Source organism: Scyliorhinus canicula, chromosome 3 (assembly GCF_902713615.1).
Source record: "Scyliorhinus canicula chromosome 3, sScyCan1.1, whole genome shotgun sequence".
NCBI lineage: Eukaryota > Metazoa > Chordata > Chondrichthyes > Carcharhiniformes > Scyliorhinidae > Scyliorhinus > Scyliorhinus canicula.
This window is the reverse complement of record NC_052148.1, coordinates 84772305-84788490: the sequence shown is the minus strand read 5'-3', so window position 1 is coordinate 84788490 and position 16186 is coordinate 84772305. Positions and strand designations below refer to the sequence as shown.

General features: G+C 45.8%; 1 protein-coding gene across 4 annotated transcripts in view; it reads right to left on the bottom strand.

Annotated features, from left to right (window-relative positions):
• LOC119962771 (phospholipid-transporting ATPase ID-like) overlaps window positions 1–16186 on the bottom strand; it is a 348272-nt gene that overhangs the window by 190641 nt on the left and 141445 nt on the right. Inside the window, exon 2 of one of the 4 annotated variants that reach the window (XM_038790832.1) lies at window positions 3726–3780. The exons of the other annotated variants lie outside the window; for them this stretch is intronic. The gene's annotated coding sequence lies outside the window, so the exon portion shown is untranslated. The remainder of the gene's footprint in view (window positions 1–3725; window positions 3781–16186) is intronic. 4 annotated transcript variants of the gene reach the window in all.

The window sequence follows — 16186 nt, the reverse complement described above, 5'->3', positions numbered from 1 at the left end:
AATATGAGTACAGGTAGAAGGCAAGTCGAATACTGGCACACCAACTACGGAGGCAGGCCGTGCCCAGGGAAATATTGAGGATATGGACAGAGACAGGGGAAGTTGTGTGGGAGCCAGTGAGGATAAATGAGATGTTTATGAATACTATAAGGAACTGTACAGGGCAGACCCGGGGTGTGATGAAGGGGTCAAGGGTAGTTTTTGGATGGGCTAGAGTTTCCGCCGTTGGAGGAAGAGAAGAGGCAGGCGCTAGAAGAGCCTTTGAGTCTGAAGGAGGTATCGGACGGTATAAGGGGTATGAATTCAGGAAAGGCCCTGGTGCCACAGGGCTACCCGGTGGAATTCTACAAGGAGTTTGCAACGGAATTGGCACATCTGTTGTGGGAGTTTAGTAAGGCACTGGAGAAGGGCGAGCTACCGGAGATGATGATGCAGGCAACGATCACATTGATACCGAAGAAGGGGAAGGATCCATTAAAATGTGGGTCATACAAGCCCATATAGTTATTAAATACAGATATAATAGTGCTGGGTAGATTGATGCTGGGGAGGATGGAAGATTGTGTCCCGGGGGTGGTCGTAGAAACCCAGACAGGCTTCATAAAGGGCAGGCAGCTCTCCAGTAATATAAGGAGGCTGTTAAATGTGATCATGAAGGGTACCGGAGATAGTGCTGTCCTTGGATGCGGAGAAGGCATTTGACCGGGTGGAGTGGCGGTATAGTACATAGAACAGTACAGCACAGAACAGGCCCTTCGGCCCTCGTTGTGCCGAGCAATGATCACCCTACTTAAACCCACGTAACCCAACAATCCCCCCATTAACCTTACACTACGGGCAATTTAGCATGGCCAATCCACCTAACCCGCACATCTTTGGTATCTATTTGAGGTTCTGGGACGGTTCTGGTTTGAGCCAAAGTTTGTGGCATGGGTGTGCCTGCTATACGTGGCACTGGTGGTGAGCGGGTGGAGGGATGATATCGGCTCACAAAGCTTTGAGTTAAGCAGGGGAACAAGGCAGGGGTGCCCGCTGTCGCCGCTGCTGTTTGCGCCAGCTATAGAGCTTCTGGCAATGGCCCTGAGGGGGTCGGCAGAGTGGCAAGGGATTAGGAGGGGGAGTAGGGAGCTTCGGTGTCGCTATATGTGGACGACCTGTTATTGTACGTGTTGGACTCGCTAGAGCGCAAAGGGAGAATTATGGGCCTATTCGGGAAGTTCGGGGGCAGCACCGTGGCACAGTGGTTAGCATTGCTGCCTCATGGCGCTGAGGTCCCAGGTTCAATCCCAGCCATGGGTCACTGTCCGTGTGGAGTTTGCACATTCTCCCCGTGTTTGCGTGGGTTTCGCCCCCACAACCCAAAGATGTGCAGGATAGGTGGATTGGCCATGCTAAAATTACCCCTTAATTTGAAAAAATGAATTGGGAACTCTAAATTTATTTGGAAAAAAATATTAGGGAAGTTCTGAGCGTTCTCAGGATACAAGCTGAATGTCGGGAAAAGTGAATTGTTGCCAGTGAATGAGTTGGGTCGGAGAGACAACCTTGGATGGGTTACCATTCAAAGTAGCCAGAGACAGGTTCAGATACCTGGGAATTCAGGTAACAGGAGAGTGCGCGACATTGCATAAATGGAATTTAACAAAACTGGTAGAGGAGGTTAAGGAGGTGGGGCACACTGCATCTATCTCTGGAGTATCCAAGTGGTGAAGATTAACGTCCTGCCAAGGTTTCTATTCAGATTCCTATTACGATTTTTGTACCAAAGGCCTTTTTCCGGAAGCTGGATACAGCTTGTCATAATATGCACACAAGTATATGATGGTGCATAGACAGGTATTGATTGACACACAGGATGACCAATGAACACACAGAACACAGCAGCCAATCACCAGACAGGACACGACCACTATAAAGCCAGAGGGCACTAGTTTTCCCGTTCTCTTGGGATCCAGCCTCTGAGACAGTCAGAGCCCGTGAGCAACAACTAGAACATACACCATGTGGTAGTAAGATAGTCTGGTCAGGTTAGCCTCAGGTCTCCACTCAACTCAGCATAGTGTCAACCCACAGTTAAAGTATGTATGATAGTTAAGAGTTCAATAAAATAGAGTTGCATTTCTTCAAGTGTTGGAAGCCTGTCTCTCACTGCTGCAGTCCTCGCAGACCCAGCTTACCCAACACATCACAGTTATCTCAGAGTTTCTGTGTGCAGTGAAGGTACCAAGGTAAAGAGGCAGAGGCTGATGGGGGGATTGGTGTTGCCGAACCTGCTGCATTATTATTGGGCAGCAAATGTGGAGGAGGTGAGGCAGTGGTGGAAAAGAGAGGGAGCAGAATGGGTTAGGATGGAGGAAGAATCCTGCAGGGGTCCAGCCTGAGGACTATTATGGTGATGGCAGCATTGCCACTGACGCCAAGGAAATACATGGAGAGACCAGTGGTGCAATCCACAGTGAATGTCTGGAACCACTTGAAGAGGCACTTTAGGATGGAAGGGTGTCAGCGTTAATGCCGCTGTGCAAAAACTACGGATTTGAAACGGTATGTATAGGAAGTGGAGAGAAGTGGGACTGATTAGAGCGAGGAATCTGTACCTGGAAGAGAGGTTGGCCAGTATAGAGGAACTGAAGAAGAGGGTAGAGCTCCCGAGAGGAAGTGAGTTTAGAAACTTGCAGGTAAGGGACTTTGCATGGAAGGTTTGGAAAGAGTTCCCCAAGCTACCGAAGTTTGCCCTGCTGGAGTGGCTGGTGGATCCAGACGTGGAAGGGGAGGGCAGGATCGGAGACATATATGGGTAGCTGGGAGAGCATGGAGGCAAGCAGGTGGTGATGATTAAGAATAGGAGGGGAAGGTCAGAGAGGAGATAAATTGGGGATGTGGAGTGAGGTGCTACGCAGGGTAAACAAGACTTCCTTGTGCACAAGGACGAGCCTGATACAATTCAAGGTGGTACATAGGCTGCATATGACTTGGGCAAGAATGAGTGGGTTCTTTCAGGGAGTGGTAGACAAATGCGAGAAGTGTGGGCGGGGATCAGCAAACCACACACATATGTTTTTGGGCTGCGAGAAGCTAGAGAGATACTGGGACAGGGTGTACACTGCACTGATGAGGATCGTGGGAGAGGAGGTTGGGGTCAAACCCTTCGGTGGCGATATTCGGGCTATTGGAGAAGCCAGAGCTGATGGAGGGGACGATGGCCAAAGTCATGGCATTCGCCTCCCTGGTTGCCCTGCGAAGGGTCTTATTGGAACGGCAGTCGGCAACGCCACCATAGGTGGTGGCCTCGCTGGGAGACTTAAAACAATTTTCTCTGTCAGGAAAAGATTAAATACGAATGGAGGGATCCGGCGGAGTGCGTTGCGGAAAGGTGGAATTGTTCGTGGCCACGTTTGAGGTTTGAGGAGTTGTTTCTCGCGGGGAGGGGGGATGAAAGTGGGTAAAATTTGTACAAACTGTATAATTGTGTGGTGGAGACCATGTTCCTCAGACTATTTATGTTTTGTAACCGTTTGAATAAGTTTGGAATAAAATACATTTAAAAAAAGGAATTCCAAGAGGAACCCAACCAAGCCAACCAAATCGGGAAGCAACTTGTTTTCATACACACTTTTAAATCAACAAAAATGTATTTCAGCACCAGCCAGACCACCTCCTGTTGAATATTCAAACTTTAGCCAAGTAATAATAATAATCTTTATTAGTGTCACAAGCAGGCTTACATTAACACTGCATTGAAGTTACTGTGAAAAGCCTCTAGTCGCCACATTCCGGCACCTGTTCGGGTACATAGGAGAGTTCAGAACGTCCAAATTATCCAACAGCACGTCATTCGGGACTAGTGGGAGGAAACCCATGCAGACACAGGGAGAACGTGCAGACCGTCCGCACAGTCAGTGACCCAAGCCGAAAATCGAACCTGGGACCCTGGCGATGTGAATCAACAGTGCTAGCCACTGTGCTACCATGCCGCCCAGTAGGGAAGTTCCAAAGATAATTGCATGTAAATAAATGTTCCAGCAGGTTAGGAGAGGATGTTAAGATGGTAGGACATTGGCATCAATTCAGTACTGCACACTGTTAGGCATCAGGGTTACTTTAATATAAGAGTTGATTTCTATCTGAAGTCTAGTCTTTTCTTCACTTTAGCAATTAACTAATAATTGCTCTTTGGGGTGGAGAAATTGAGTTTTAGTCAGCTTTAAATCAGGGCAACACAAGCTCTGTTTGGATCTGCAGCTAGTTAATTAGATAACAGGTTTTTAGATGCTTGAATTAAGGAGCATAAAATCAGGGCATCTTCAGTGCTGTCCTTGTCTGCACTTGAATGCTACTTTTGGCTGGATTAGAATGCTTAAGGTGCAGTTTGGTGAATAAGGGGGTTTTGTGAAGAAGGGAAGGAGGTAATCCTTTCATTTCCTACCTTTCTTTAGCCTCCAGAATCTGACTCTTACTTTACTGCAGGGGTAGCCCATAAAGCAGCAGGAGGTCGGAGAGAGAGTCCAAAATGCAGAGAGAGAGAGAGGAAAGCATCAGGAGTTTGGATTGGATTTGATTATTGTCATGTGTACCAAGGCACAGTGAAAAATACTGTTCTACGTACAGTCCAGATAGATCATTCCATACATGAAAAAAAGGGCACACATAAATACACACTGTAAATACAGAGGCACGAGCATTGGGTGAAGCATACAGGAGTGTAGTACTACTCAGTAGAGAAGATGTGTGAAGAGATCAGGTCAGTCCATAAGAGGGTCATTTAGGAATCTGCTAACAGCAGGCAAGAAGCTATTTTTGAATCTGTTAGTGCGTGTTCTCATACTTTTGTATCTCCTGTCAATGGAAGAAGTTGGACGAGTGAATAAGGCGGGTGGGAGGGGTCTCTGATTACGCCTTCCCAAGGCAGCAGGAGGTGTAGACAGAGTCAATGGATGGGAGGCCGGTTTGTGTAATGGACTGGGCTGTGTTATGACTCTCTGTAATTTCTTACGGTTTTGGGCCAAACAGTTGCCATGCCAGGCTGTGATGCAGTCAGATAGGATGCTTTCTATGGTGTAGCTGTAAACATTGTTCAAAGTCATTGTGGACATGCCGAATTTCCTTAGTTTCCTGAGAACGTATAGGCGCTGTTGTGCTTTCTTGGTCGTAGCGTCGACGTAGGTGGACCAGGATAGATTATTGGTGATGTGCACAGCTAGGAATTTGAAGCTGTCAGCCATCTCCACTCCAGCATCATTGATGCAGATAGGGGTGTGTACAATACTTTGCTATCTGAAGTCAATGACCAGCCCTTTAGTTTTGCTGACATTGTGGGAGAAATTGTTGTCGTTACACGACTGCACTAGGTTCTCGTGCGCCCCCATGTATTCTGACTCACCGTTGTTCGAGATCCAACCCACTACAAACTTGTAGATGGAGGTGAAGCCAAATTTTGCCACAGTCATGTGTGTACAGGGAGGATAATAGGGGGCTAAGCACACAGCCTTGTGGGACGCCGGTAATGAGGACTATCGCAGAGCTGGTGATATTGTTTATTCTTACTGATTGTGGTCTGTGGGTCAGAAAGTCAGAAATCCTAGGTTTTGGAGCTCTGATATGAGCTTGGATAAACTCTAAAAGTGACATCACAGAAGTCCTGTAATTTGATTGGTTGAGATGTATTAGGCCTTTCTGGACTCGGCACAGAGGAGAGAGATGATTGGTAAGTGACTGGCTGTATTATACTGTACTTTTCGGCTCTCCTCAGATACTGAAGCAGCCCATTTCCAAATGCAGCAAAACTTGGGACAAAATCCAGGATTGCGCTGATGAGTGGCAAGGAACATTCGCACCACACAAGTGCCAGGCAATGGCCATCGCCAACAAGAGAGGATCCAACCATTGTCCCTTCACATTCAATGGTACTATCGTTGTTGAATCCCCCATTATTAACACGCTGGAGGTTACTAATGACCAGAAACTGAACTATACTAGGTATATTGTTATGGGCCAGGGTTTAGAGAACACCAAAGTATATCATGGAGTTCACCTGACCCACGACTTTTAATAGAGGGTGGTTATGGGGAGCACAAGGGCCCACTTTACAGGTGTGATGCAACAGAGATCCAAAGTACCTTTTAAAACAAAACCATGTTTATTTTTGAATCCAGTTAACACTTTATAAACCCACAGTAAACATCTTAACAACCATCAACACCAATAATCCCCATAGACACAATAGTCTATAAGTAACCCTTCATAACTTTCCGAACAACATCTAGAAGACCAAAAGACCCTTTTTACAGAAAGGACAGGTTTAAATTATCTACAGAAACAGGTATTACTTTGAAATCCTCAAATGATCTGGAGACAGTCTTTAGATTGCAGAGAGATCAATGCATCTTATTTCTGTGACTGCAGCTTCTTCAACTCAAAAACAAAATTAAAACACACAGACACACCAGCCTGTTTGCTCAAAGCGAAAGTAAAAGAATAGTCAAAGTGCCACCCACACACTGACATCACAGCAGCTATTTGATAAACACCTATTTCTTAAAGGTACATCCACTGCAGCTATTTGATAAACATCCATTTTTAAAGGTACTCTCACATGACAATATAAATACTGCGGCTACCAGAGCAGGTTAACAGCTGGGAGTCCTATGGCAAGTAACTCTCCTCCTGACCCTCCAAAACCTGTCCATCATCTACAAGGCACAAAGTCAGGAGTGTAATGGAATACTCTCCACTTGCCTGGAGGAGTTCCGCTCCAACAACACTCAAGAAACTTGATACCATCCAGGACAAAACAGCCCGCTTGATTTGGGCAGCACGGTAGCACAGTGGTTAGCACTGTTGCTTCACAGCTCGAGGGTCCCAGGTTCTATTCTGGCTTGGGTCACTGCCGATGCGGAGTCTGCACATTTTCTCCGTGTCTCCATAGGTTTCCTCCGGTTGCTCCGGTTTTTCCCCCACAGTCCAAAGATTTTTTTTTCTTCTTTCTTATAAATTTAGAGTGCCAATTAATTTTTTCCAATTAAGGGGCAATTTAGCGTTGCCAATCTTCCTACCCTGCACATTTTTGGCTTGTGGGGGCGAAATCCACACAAAAATGGGAAGAATGTGCAAACATGACATGGACAGTGACCTAGAGCCGGGATCGAACCTGGGACCTCTGCGCATTGAGGCAGTAGTGCTAACCACTGCACTACCGTACTGTCTTCCACAGTCCAAATTTGAGCAGGTGAGGTGGGCTGGCCATGCTAAATTGCCTTAGTGTCCAAAAAGGTTAGGTGGGGTTACTGGGATACGAGGTGTGGGGTTAAGTAGGGTGATCTTTCCAAGGGCCGGTGCAGACACAATGGGCCGAATAGCCTGTTCTTGAAAATACGGAAAAATATGTCATTTTAAACATGGAAGTCTGGCAATATCTGGTCTGAGAGAAACATGAGAGAATACAGGGAAAGATCCCATGAAGGGTTGATAGCAGCTGCAAAGAGCAGGATTAAAAAATGCAGATTCTTTCTCACAAGCAGGCTTATCAAACACATAAGATTCTTGTATTAAGCTTAAACAATGGCTCACACTTTCATTGAATGTAACTATCTTAGGAAACATCTGGAAAAGCATGGATGACAGTTTCAATTGAATTAAGTGACGAATATTTAAAACAGGCAGGTGTTTCAAGTCATAACCAAGTGAAATTTTAGCATACAGTTAAAAGCAAAGGTTTCACACCTTCATTGAAATTAACTCTCTTAGTAAACAGCTGGAAAGAATGGATGATGTTGTTAAATTTGGTGTCAATTCTAAGTGTGAAATTCTACTAACATCAAGTAAATTAAAGAAAATTGGAGACAACCTGTCGATGAGAAACATAATTTAAAGTCAAAATCAAAGGCAAAGTTATGAGCTGGGGACAACTGCAAAATTAAACTATTCAAATGACAGAAATTAAAAGTAACACCTCTTGAAACCAAAGCATTTTTTGAACATCACAAAGAACAATGTAATCAGATCTGAGAGGTGAGGCCATGCCCAAAATGAATGCTTAGCTGTATTAAAATGTTTGGATCAAAGATACTTTTGAACAATCAAAGTGGAAATAAGTTAATTGACAACAAGGTAATAAAAACGTAATAATTGTTAGAAAGAGAATATAAACCCAGGGAGCAGAACCAGAAGGAGAAGCGAAGGGGAGGAGAACTCAGAGAGAGGAGAGAAGCATATTCAGCTCTCACAGCTCGGTCATGGGAAAGACAAGACGAGCAGCCAAGCTTAAACAGCTATACATCAAAGGAAGACTAGAATTTAAACAGGAGTCAGAGTCAGCTAGCAGAGCCAGCTCTTATAGCTCAGTACATGGGATCAGCAAGACACAGCAGAGAGCTAACCAGCGAACACTTCTCGAGAAGACCAGACTTTAAAGAAGATTGATTGTCAAGGTGGGCCTGAAGGTCCCTTCAACCAACCAGCAGGATCCAGAAGCAAGATCTTTTTACCTTTCTGTAAAGAAAGTGTTTGCAGCTTTTAAAAGAAAAAATTATAATAATAAAATAACTTAATTTAACCTGAAAAAGTGGTTATTCCTGAAAGTCTACTTTACTTACTTAGCAATGCAGGACCCAGGGCATCGATGCTACTAAGTGGTAAGTAGATAAAATCTTTGGTGAAGGTATGGGTTATACCGGGGGATAACTTGAAAATATAGTTTGACCTGAATACCACCCACCGAAGCCTGCATCGGAGTCATGGAGTGAGAATCCCTGTTCACCATTTAGAATGTCAGCCCTTTTTGGTATAGGGGGAATTCTAAGAATAATGATGAGTTTTCAAAATCAAGCCTCCTTCTGCACTGTAAATTCTATGATAAAATCTATGATTTGTACTCCTTGCAGAAACATTCAATCCCGCCACCATCGATGAACAATGGCAGCCGAGTGTACCATCAACAAGATGCACTGCAGAAACTCACCAATACTCCTTGGGCAGCACGTTTCAAAGCCACAACTACCAACTAGAAGGACAAGGACAGCAGGTACCTAGTAACACCACCACCTGGGGAATTTGCACCAAGCCACTCAACATCCTGATTTGGAAATATATCGCTGTTTCTTCACTGTCACTGGATCAAAATCCTGGAATTCCCTCCCAAACAGCAGTGTGGGTGTACCTACACTTCAGCGACAGCAGTAATTTAAGAAGGCACTCACCACCACCTCTTAAAACTAAATAGTTAGCATGCCACTAGATTAGTTTTACATAAGTTACTTTATTTAGGATTGAGATGAATTATAGGAAGATTAACGAGTAATCATTATTAACCATTACTCCTTGGGCAATACTCCTTGGGCAGCACGTTTCAAAGCCACAACTACCAACTAGAAGGACAAGGACATCAGGTACCTAGTAACACCACCACCTGGGGAATTTGCACCAAGCCACTCAACATCCTGATTTGGAAATATATCGCTGTTTCTTCACTGTCACTGGATCAAAATCCTGGAATTCCCTCCCAAACAGCAGTGTGGGTGTACCTACACTTCAGCGACAGCAGTAATTTAAGAAAGCACTCACCACCACCTCTTAAAACTAAATAGTTAGCATGCCACTAGATTAGTTTTACATAAGTTACTTTATTTAGGATTGAGATGAATTATAGGAAGATTAACGAGTAATCATTATTAACCATTAAACATGTATTTTTAGGACATAGTAGTAATAAGTAATCAATAGTGAAACAATCCAGGATCTTGGTTCTGTTGTTCTGTTTCTCACAAACACAGCACAGGATATTGAGATCGTACATAGCCGTCAAGATGAGGATCCTGGCATCAATCATGGGTTGCTTGTGATTCTATTGGGTGAAGTTTAAACATAGCAGCTTGTCATGTGAGAGTACCATTAAGAAATGGGTGTGTATATAAGTATCTGTCGTGAGAGTACCTTTAAGAAATCGTTGTTTATTACTGCAGTGATGTCAGACAGTGAGTGGAGCTGGGCTGTCTGTCTGCTTTTTACTTTCGTTTTAGGCTGTTTGCTGCAAGGTGTGTTTTAGTTTCGTTTTCAGAGCTGGATAGCTGCAGTCACAGCCAGAAGGTGTATTAGAGTCTCTCTCTCTGTAACCTAAAGACTGTAAATCGATTCTGGTGATTTAAAACTAATAACAGTAGTGACTTTAACTGGATGTGCTTCTGGAAAAGGTGTTTTAAGTCTTATCGATGTTAAAAGGAAAGCTTAAAGGATTGTATTCTTTGGGGGTTATATTTGAATGAATGGTTGCAAAGATGTTCACTGTATGTTTTAAAAAGGTTAACTTGAGTTCATCGAATAAACATTGTTTTGTTTTAAAAAATACATTTCTATTTCTGCTCTACCACACTCCCCATGTGTGCTCCCCATACCATAATCTATTAAAAGTTGTGGGTCAGGTGAACTCCATGATACGCATTGGGGTTCTCTAATCACTGGCCCATAACAAGCTTCAGGGATTGGATCACATCCAACTTGGGAGGGCTATTGATTTTTGAATGTTGTATATATGCTGAGTTTGTGTCTTTGTTCTGTAAAAGGACCTTGGCAGCTTTCCAGGTCTTATCTCTCATGTACATGAAAGCAAGCTTGTAGAAAATCAAACCGTCTTCAGATTGTCGATGTATCTGCTGCTTTTTGTAGTGAGTTGAGCCACAGGAGAAAAGCCCACGTGGAAGCCGACTCGATATACAGGCCTTGAAACCTCTCCTACAGCGCCCAATCTGTTCCTCTATCTCTCTGCTGCTACTGGGGGGGGGGTCTAGAAAAAACTCCCAATAAAGTGACTGCTCCTTTCTTGTTTCTGACTTCCACCCATACTGACTTACTAGACAAACCCTCCTCAACTACCTCCTTTTCTGTAGCTGTGATGCACTCCCTACTTAACAGTGCCATGTCCCCTCCTCTTTTACCTCCTTCCTTATTATTCTGAAAACATCTAAATCCCGGAACATCTAACAACCATTCCTATCCCTGTGAAATTCATGTCTCTGTAATGGCTACATCGTAGTTTCAAGTACTGATTCATGCTCTAAGTTCATCTCCCTTATTATTGACACTCCTTGCATTGAAACAGACACACTTTAACCCATTCTACCGAGTGCAACTTTGTCCTATCAGCTGTCTATCCTTCCTCAGACGTGCTGCATACTATTTCAACCTGTTCAACAGCTGCTCTATCCTCTGATCCATAGCTCTGGTTCCTATCCCCCTGCCAAACTAGTTTAAACCCTCCCAAATAGCTCCAGCAAACCTCCCACCCAGGATATTGGTGCCCCTCCAGTTTAGGTGCACGTCCTTCATGTACAGGTCCCACATTCCCCAGAAGATATCCCAATGATCCACATATCTGAAGCCTTCCCTCCTGCACCAGCCCTGTAGCCACGTGTTCAGCTGCACTTTCTCTCTGTTCCTTGCCTCACTTGCACATGGCACCGGTAGCAATCCTGAGATCACTACTCTGCTTGTCCTGCTCTTTAGCTTCCAACCTAGCTCCCTAAAATTACTTCTAAGATCCTCATCCCTTTTCTTAGCTATGTCGTTGGTGCATATCCAACTTCTGGTTGCTCATCCTCCCCCTTAAGAATCCTGTAGACTCGATCCAAGACATCCCTGGCCCTGGAACCCGGGAGGCAACATATCTTCCGGGAGTCTTGTTCGCGACGACAGAATCTCCTATCGGTTCCCCTAACCATTGAGTCTCCTATCACTATTGCTTTTCTATTCTTCCCCCTTCCCTTCTGAGACACAGGGCCAGGCTCAGTGCCAGAGACCTGGCTGCTATGGCCTTTCCCCGGTAGGTCAACCCCCCCCAACAGCATCCAAAGCGGTATACTTGTTTTGTAGGGGAACGGCCACAAGGGATCCCTGTACTGTCTGCCCGTTCCTTTTCCTTCCCCTGACTGTAACCCAGCCACTCTTGTCCTGCACCTTGGGTGTGGCTACCTTTCTGTAACTCCTCTCTATCACCACCTCTGCCTCCCAGATGATCCGAAGTTCTTCCAGCTCCAGTTCCCTAACGCGGTCACTGAGGCGCTGGAGTTGGGTGCACTTCCTGCAGGTGTAGTCAGTGGGGACACCGGTGGTGCCCCTCACCACCCATATCCTACAGGAGCATGCAACTGCCCTAGCCTCCATCCCCTTTGATCAGAACTTCCCAAAGAGGGGAAAACGAAAAAAGAAAAGATTAAACACGCATTCGGCCCTTTAAAAATATATATTTTTAAAGGGCCAGCAGAGGGCAGCAGAGCAGAGCTACTGATCAGCTGTTCTGGGGAAATTTGCATACGTGCAGTGCGGTCAGCCTAAGTTGAAGGTGAATCTGTGAAGGAGACCCGAGGAGTTCGAGTGAAGGCAATCATCCAGCAGAGGGCAGCAGAGCAGAGCCACTGATCAGCTGTTCTGGGGAAATTTGCATACGTGCAGTGCGGTCAGCCTAAGTTGAAGGTGGTTTGTGGAGAGGCTGTTGGCAAGTGACAGTTAAACCCGAAACACTTTGTGAGTGTTTCCCACACTACCTCCTCCTCTAACCAACCCCCCCCACACCACGGTGGTTGGGAAGCGGGAGCAGGGGCCTGTCGTGAAGGTGAGTGAGTGCCTTTAAATTTGCTTACCTTTCAGCGGGAGCAGGGTTTGAGGTAATATCAGGTAAGCTCTTCCTTTCTTTTTCTTTTTCTTGTTTTTTTTTAAATCTAGAGGTGATGTCAGGGAAGGCAGTACAATGCTCCTCCTGCAGAATGTTTGAGGTGAGGGACGCCGTCAGTGTCCCTGCTGATTTCATCTGTGGGAAGTGCACCCAACTCCAGCTCCTCAAAAACCGTGTTAGGGACCTGGAGCTTGAGCTGGATGAACTTCGGATCATTCGGGAGGCAGAGGGGGTCATAGATAGGAGCTTCAGGGAAGTAGTTACACCAAAGACTGGAGATAGATGGGTAACTGTAAGAGGGACTGGGAAGAAGCAGTCAGTGCAGGGACCCCGTGCGGTCGTTCCCCTGAGTAACAAGTATACCGTTTTGGATACTTGTGGGGGGGACGACTTACCAGGGGTAAGCCATGGGGTACGGGCCTCTGGCACGGAGTCTGTCCCTGTTGCTCAGAAGGGAAGGGGGGAAAGGAGTAGAACATTAGTAATTGGGGACTCAATAGTCAGGGGCACAGATAGGAGATTTTGTGGGAGCGAGAGAGACTCACGTTTGGTATGTTGCCTCCCAGGTGCAAGGGTACATGATGTCTCGGATCGTGTTTTCCGGGTCCTTAAGGGGGAGGGGGAGCAGCCCCAAGTCGTAGTCCACATTGGCACTAATGACATAGGTAGGAAAGGGGACAAGGATGTCAGGCAGGCCTTTAGGGAGCTAGGATGGAAGCTCAGAGCGAGAACAAACAGAGTTGTTATCTCTGGGTTGTTGCCCGTGCCACGTGATAGTGAGATGAGGAATAGGGAGAGAGAGCAATTAAACACGTGGCTACAGGGATGGTGCAGGCGGGAGGGATTCAGATTTCTGGATAACTGGGGCTCTTTCTGGGGAAGGTGGGACCTCTATAGACAGGATGGTCTACATCTGAACCTGAGGGGCACCAATATCCTGGGGGGGAGATTTGTTAGTGCTCTTTGGGGGGGTTTAAACTAATTCAGCAGGGGCATGGGAACCTGGATTGTAGTTTTGGGGTACGGGAGATTGAGAGTATAGAGGTCAGGAGCACAGATTTGACTTCGCAGGAGGGTGCCAGTGTTCAGGTAGGTGGTTTGAAGTGTGTCTACTTCAATGCCAGGAGTATACGAAATAAGGTAGGGGAACTGGCAGCATGGGTTGGTACCTGTTGTGGCCATTTCAGAGACATGGATAGAGCAGGGACAGGAATGGTTGTTGCAGGTTCCGGGGTTTAGGTGTTTTAGTAAGCTCAGAGAAGGGGGCAAAAGAGGGGGAGGTGTGGCGCTGCTAGTCAAGGACAGTATTACGGTGACGGAAAGGATGCTGGATGGGGACTCTTCTTCTGAGGTAGTATGGGCTGAGGTTAGAAACAGGAAAGGAGAGGTCACCCTGTTGGGAGTTTTCTATAGGCCACCTAATAGTTCTAGGGATGTAGAGGAAAGGATGGCGAAGATGATTCTGGAAAAGAGCGAAAGTAACAGGGTAGTTGTTATGGGAGACTTTAACTTTCCAAATATTGACTGGAAAAGATATAGTTCGAGTACATTAGATGGGTCATTCTTTGTACAATGTGTGCAGGAGGGTTTCCTGACACAATATGTTGACAGGCCAACAAGAGGCGAGGCCACATTGGATTTGGTTTTGGGTAATGAACCAGGCCAGGTGTTAGATCTGGAGGTAGGTGAGCACTTTGGAAACAGTGACCACAATTCGGTGACCTTTACGTTAGTGATGGAAAGGGATAAGTATACCCCGCAGGGCAAGAGTTATAGCTGGGGGAAGGGCAATTATGATGCCATTAGACATGACTTAGGATGTGTTGGTTGGAGAAGTAGGCTGCAAGGGTTGGGCACACTGGATATGTGGAGCTTGTTCAAGGAACAGCTATTGCATGTTCTTGATAAGTACGTACCAGTCAGGCAGGGAGGAAGGGGTCGAGCGAGGGAACCGTGGTTTACCAAAGAAGTGGAATCTCTTGTTAAGAGGAAGAAAGAGGCCTATGTGAAGATGAGGCGTGAAGTTTCAGTTGGGGCGCTTGATAGTTACAAGGAAGCGAGGAAGGATCTAAAGAGAGAGCTGAGACGAGCAAGGAGGGGACATGAGAAGTCTTTGGCAGGTAGGATCAAGGAAAACCCAAAAGCTTTCTATAGGTATGTCAGGAATAAAAGAATGACTAGGGTAAGAGTAGGACCAGTCAAGGACAGTGGTGGGAAGTTGTGTGTGGAGGCTGAGGAGATAAGCGAGATACTAAATGAATACTTTTCGTCAGTATTCACTCAAGAAAAAGATAATATTGTGGAGGAGAATGCTGAGACCCAGGCTATTAGAATAGATGGCATTGAGGTGCGTAGGGAAGAAGTGTTGGCAATTCTGGACAAGGTGAAAATAGATAAGTCCCCGGGGCCGGATGGGATTTATCCTAGGATTCTCTGGGAAGCCAGGGAAGAGATTGCTGAGCCTTTGGCTTTGATTTTTAGGTCATCATTGGCTACAGGAATAGTGCCAGAGGACTGGAGGATAGCAAATGTGGTCCCTTTGTTCAAGAAGGGGAGTAGAGATAACCCCGGTAACTATAGGCCGGTGAGCCTAACGTCTGTGGTGGGTAAAGTCTTGGAGAGGATTATAAAAGATACGATTTATAATCATCTAGATAGGAATAATATGATTAGGGACAGTCAGCATGGTTTTGTGAAGGGTAGGTCATGCCTCACAAACCTTATCGAGTTCTTTGAGAAGGTGACTGAACAGGTAGACGAGGGTAGAGCAGTTGATGTGGTGTATATGGATTTCAGTAAAGCGTTTGATAAGGTTCCCCACGGTCGGCTATTGCAGAAAATACGGAGGCTGGGGATTGAGGGTGATTTAGAGATGTGGATCAGAAATTGGCTAGTTGAAAGAAGACAGAGAGTGGTAGTCGATGGGAAATGTTCAGAATGGAGTTCAGTTACGAGTGGCGTACCACAAGGATCTGTTCTGGGGCCGTTGCTGTTTGTCATTTTTATAAATGACCTAGAGGAGGGCGCAGAAGGATGGGTGAGTAAATTTGCAGACGACACTAAAGTCGGTGGAGTTGTAGACAGTGCGGAAGGATGTTGCAGGTTACAGAGGGACATAGATAAGCTGCAGAGCTGGGCTGAGAGGTGGCAAATGGAGTTTAATGTGGAGAAGTGTGAGGTGATTCACTTTGGAAAGAATAACAGAAATGCGGAATATTTGGCTAATGGTAAAATTCTTGGTAGTGTGGATGAGCAGAGGGATCTCGGTGTCCATGTACATAGATCCCTGAAAGTTGCCACCCAGGTTGATAGGGTTGTGAAGAAGGCCTATGGTGTGTTGGCCTTTATTGGTAGAGGGATTGAGTTCCGGAGCCATGAGGTCATGTTGCAGTTGTACAAAACTCTAGTACGGCCGCATTTGGAGTATTGCGTACAGTTCTGGTCGCCTCATTATAGGAAGGACGTGGAAGCTTTGGAACGGGTGCAGAGGAGATTTACCAGGATGTTGCCTGGTATGGAGGGAAAATC